This window comes from Triticum urartu, chromosome 2 (assembly GCF_003073215.2).
Source record: "Triticum urartu cultivar G1812 chromosome 2, Tu2.1, whole genome shotgun sequence".
Lineage (NCBI taxonomy): Eukaryota > Viridiplantae > Streptophyta > Magnoliopsida > Poales > Poaceae > Triticum > Triticum urartu.
In genome coordinates, this window is record NC_053023.1 from 742,843,372 (window position 1) to 742,848,654 (window position 5,283).

Below are 5,283 nucleotides of genomic sequence, written 5' to 3' on the forward strand. Positions count from 1 at the left end.
TAGCTTTAGCTTTCCTTCTAAATCGTTGGAGCAAGCTAGAGAAGGGCAACGGCGGCTCCCGGCCGGCACGCGCTCCCGGCCAGCGAACTCGAGGAGGCGAGCTGCAGCCGGCGAGCAGAAGGGCAACGTTGGCTCCGTCCCGTGCTAGGACGAGCAGAGACGAGCACGCAGAGGAGTGGTGGCGGCCGGCGGCGGCGCGCTGCAGGGAAGGGCTGTAGCGGCGAGCTCGAGGCGGGACGAGCAAAGAAAGCGGAGCAGCTGGTCTTCGCGCTTCAAATTGTCCAGCGCGCTGTACGCCGCGCACCAAATATCCCGCGTGCGATGCAGAAATTCCCAGCGCGCTGGATGGATTTTACAGCGTCTGTTGGAGATGCTCCGCGCGCTAAATTGACGTTTTTTTCAGCGCGGGCTATTTTTAGCGCCTCTGTTGGAGATGCTCTGAGAGTCAATAATATTAGAGCCAATAAGGAAGAAGCAAGCGTGAGCTAGATGTAATTTGGCGGTGACGGTAACGTTGGACCTTCCCGTGCAAAGAAAAAGTTCAAAGGAATAAACCAGTGCAAAGGTGAACGGGAGAAAAGGGTGGGGCCGGCTGTACCTGGGCCTTGAGAAGTTACACTGTCACTTTGCAGAGATCAGATGCTATACTCCCGCTGAGCCTGAAGATACACTCTGTAGAGTATGTTAACTTTTTCGATGAAGACGCTGCGTGTTAGTGGGGTCGTAACGTAAGCCGGGTAAATGAGAGGCGGCCAATTAACCAATGGCGTTGGAGAGATGGTGTGGGTGAGTGCTGTTAGCTATATGTACGACAATGATTGTGCAAAGGCTTAGAGGATTCAGATTAATAAGGAGAAGAAAAGGAGCACCTTTAATTCCAAGATATGTTTGTTACAAACCCAACAAAAAAGTGGGGGTGATGAAGTCAGGAAATTAACGTTGGCCTTCCTTGGCAACATGCATGTGCGCGTGTGTGGGAGGGAGCGGATGAGTTTGGGAAGCAAGTGGGTGGCGAAGGGAGGGTGAGGCGTCCACATCAGAGAGCCAATATACATAATCCCAACGGAAAGCACGCTTAAAGCAGAGGAATAACAAGTACGTACGTACAAGAGGAATCGTACGTAGACACTACTGTATATAGATCCCCGTCAGCGTCATCTTCATTCCGTGTGGGCAGGACAGGCAGCTACCCTGATTGATTATATTACTGGCCGGCGATCGAGCTCCCACAGTCTTCCATCATCTTCCAAAACGACCGCGCAAGGGCCGACCGCATCGCTGCACAGCGCATGCATAGGATACACATATGCACATACGTACGTACCGAGAGAGATCATCGGCGAACAAGAGATCGATCGATCGTCAGTACCAGGTACCACGTCGTGGGATCTCATAGGTGAGAAAAGAGGGCAATTCAAAGCCACGTCTTCTACTTATCCACTCCTCCGTATGCATGCATGTGCCAACTGCCAACAGGAAGGGTCGAGTCGATCATTGTTATCAAAACTATCAATCATAGGAGGACGAGACGCCGATGATGATATGTACGCTACGTCCGTCCGCCGGATTCAAGGCCCTGATGGACGGACGCGGACGCACGGAATCGGAAGCTTCTTCTCCTCCTCCACCACCAACACGTTTGTGCATGTGAATCATCCCGGCAATGGTGCCAAAAATGAGATAGGGGGCAATTGGTGCCAGCTACTTGCTCCGTTTAATTGGGTTGGGTCGTGGTTGTTGGCACATGGACTACTAGCTAGTCCAAGTTTAAGGACGATACGGAGAGAGACCAGACACTGACAGAGAAGGGATCAGCTGGCTAGCATGTTAATCAGGGACGGATGTCTCCTAACGCTATATTACGGGTGGGCTCCATGCGGAATCACATGCCACGATGCATGTAATTTGATCAGCAAACGATGTGCATGTATACCGAACGCAGAAGCAAACATGCAATGCAAGCCACACGTTTCACAACCATATCAAATGATCTGATGAAATTGTGTGCCTCGGAGGGGAGAAGAAAAAGAACGGGAGAGTGGTTCGCAGTGGACTGGAGAATCACACCCACACGCACACAAATTCACACGGACAATGGATAGAGAAAAGAAAAATATCTATGTGTTATGGTCATTTTTAATGGCCTTTAGCAGCTGTCGAAGACATGAATAACCAATCTCTTGACATATGAGGTTCATGGGTGGAATGCAGGCGAAGAGGTAATCATACTTATATAGATAGATAGGGATGGTAAAGCAGAGAAGATGAATTCAGTAAGGAAATCTCAAGGATGTCTAGGAGGAAGTGATCATAGAGGCCAAGGATGACAAAGTAAAAAACAGGCAGTGAGAGCATCTCCAGCCGTTGACCCCCCAGGGGGCGCCTAAAATCGCCGCCTGGGGGTGAGCCGGCGCAAAAAATTGGCCTGGAGACGAGTTGGTCCCCAGCCGCCGGCTCCAGGGCCGCCCCCAGGCGCGTTCAAAAAATAAAAAAAATATAGCAAAGTTCGGCATATATTACATAAATAGTCGTGAATTTTTATTACATAATATATCTAATTCAAAAAAAACTGACTGAACGCGGAGTAGTCGCCGTCGTCGGGCTTCTCCTCCTTAACGCGGTCGTCCCTGGTGGACCCCTGACCGGCGTCGCCTACGCGGACTGGTGGCGGCGGCGCGTCGTCGTCATCGCTGTCCTCGATGACGACGACTCCTCTTTCCTCGCGGCCTCGACGGCTGCGCGAATCGCCGCAGGGCGGCGCACTGGCGCTCCCTCGCCACCTTCATGGAGTCTGCGCGCGCCATCCCACGGCCGCGTCATCGTCGAGCTCGACGTCGCCGCCATGCTCCGTCTTCACCGCGGGGAGGCCTGGCTCCATCTTCACCGGCGCGAACCCCGGCTTCGTCTTGGGCTTGACGAAGCGCGGAGGAGCCGACGAGGGGGTGCGCCGTCCGTCCTCGTTGATGACGATGCCGGCGCTGCGAGTGCGCCGGCCGAGCGGTGTCTCCGCCGCGGGCTCGGCCTTGACGCCGAGCAGCGCCGGAGAGCCGGAGGAGTGCGAAGAAGAGCGTGATGAGGAGGAAGAAGAGAAGGCGCCGAACCTCCAGGGCAACCATTGCCCGTCGCGTCGGCGGTGAGCCGTGGCCGTGGCGGCCGCCCTCGCCGGGGGGTATGCCAACGGCGGATTGTTGCCGTCCTCGAGGTACATCAGAATGCCCTCGAGGGTGCGGCCGGGGACACCCCACCACAGGTGGCGTCCCTCGCTGTTCTTCAGGCCGACCACCACCGGCGCGCCGTTGGTGGACGCCAACCTCTGCTGCTACCGACGCTAGAAGTATGCCGTCCACGCCGCTTGATTGTCGGCGGCGTACTCGGGAAGGGCGAGTTGGTCGTCGGTGAGGGAGGCGCGCACGACCTCGACCTCGTTGGCGAAGTACAAGGGTTTCGCCACGGCGTCGGGCAACGGGGGAATGGGCACTCCCCCGTTGCTGAGTCTCCACCCCGTCAGCCTGGTACGCATGTCCGGCGGCGCCGGAATGTTCGCCTGGAACAGGAGTCAAGACTCCTGTTCGCGGAGCGAGCGGCGACCGAAGCCGTTGGCCGCCGCCTCATCTCCGGGGAAATGCTCGGCCATCGGGAGAGGGAGGGAGGGCTCGACGGCGGCGCTCGGGAGAGGAAGGGCTCGACGGCGGCTCTCGGGAGAAGTAGAGCGTGGCGGCTAGGGCTAGGGCTGGTGTGGCCAGAGGCGAGGGAGGCCACCGGCTTATATAGCGGCGCCGCGCCCGTGTGTACACGTTCGAGGGAGGGAGGCGTCGGCGCGCCGCCGCGTGACGCGTCGCCCGTGAGGAATCAACGGTAAGGCTGACCGGCGGCAGCCTTGCCATTGATTTCCCGCGGGAAACCGAGACGTTGGGGGAAGACGACACGCGGTGTCGCTGACGCAGTGGTCCCGCGGCTCTTTCGCGCCAAAACCGCTCGCCCCAGCGCCCCCGAGCGCCCCCAGCGCACCGGGTTCGGCCTTGGTCCGTCGGCGCTAATTTCAGCTCAGGCTGGCGAAAATCGGGTTCCTGCGACGCGACTGGGCCGATTTTTTGGCGCTGGCGCAAAAAGATCGTCTGAAGAGGCCTTTCCGGGATCGCGGCTGGAGATGCTCTGAAATAGCTAGTCTGCTGGGGAGGAGCCAGACAAATATGCCGTCCATGTCATGCCCACACTAGGCCAGCCCTGGGGAACTCGGCAAACAAACGGTCGTTTACAGGGTTAATTAGTAGACGAGAAGAAATGGACAGACGCACAACCTATTTTGTACTTCCTCAAAAGTGAAAAAGTAGTAGTAGTATGATCTTCCAATCACAGGCCGTGCGGCAAAAAGTATGCAGAAGCTTTCATGGACCAACGAATCCTAGCGGCAGAAAAATGACAGCCAAAGCCAAAGTAGTACTCCCTCCGTTTTTATTTAGTGCACGTATTAGCTTTGATCAAAGTCAAGCTTTGTAAACTTTGACCAATTTTATAAACAAAAATATTAACATATACGATAACAAATCAACATCATTATATTTATTATTGAATGTGCTTTCACATCGTATAAATTTGTTATGGTAAATGTTTATATTATTTTCTATGAACTTGATCAAACTTTACGAAGTTTGACTTCAGTCAACTCTAATATACGGAGTAAATAAAAACAGAAGGAGTACTAGCAACAGTCAATAACATTAGAGCTAAGGATGACGGGTGAACTAGATACTTGGCGGCGACGGTAACGTTGGAGCTTCCCGTGTCAAAGGAATAAATGCAAATGCTTCTAGTGCAAAGTTGAACGGGAGAAAAAGAATTAATGGTGTCGGCTGTACGTGGGCCTTGACAAGTTACACTGTCACTTTGATGCTACTGCCCCAAGATACACTGTACTTCACTGTAAAGACACTGTTAGTGGAGTCGTAAGCCTGTTAAATATTATCGGCGATGGAGCTGTTGGGGGGGGGGGGGGGGGGAGTGCTAGATAGATATTCCATTCGTTCACAATTATAAGATGTTTAGATATTCCATTCGTTCACAATTATAAGATGTTTTAAATAGTTTAATATGATCTACATATACAGACTAAAATGAATGAACAAACACAGTAAAACGTATTTATATATATCCAATCCAAAAAAAGTTAGAACAAGTTTTATATTTTTGAATAGAGGGAGTAGGCTCCATAACTGGCAATGATTGGGGCAGAGGTCGAGAGGATCAGATTAGGGAGAGAAAAAGAACAACTTTAAGTTCCCTAGA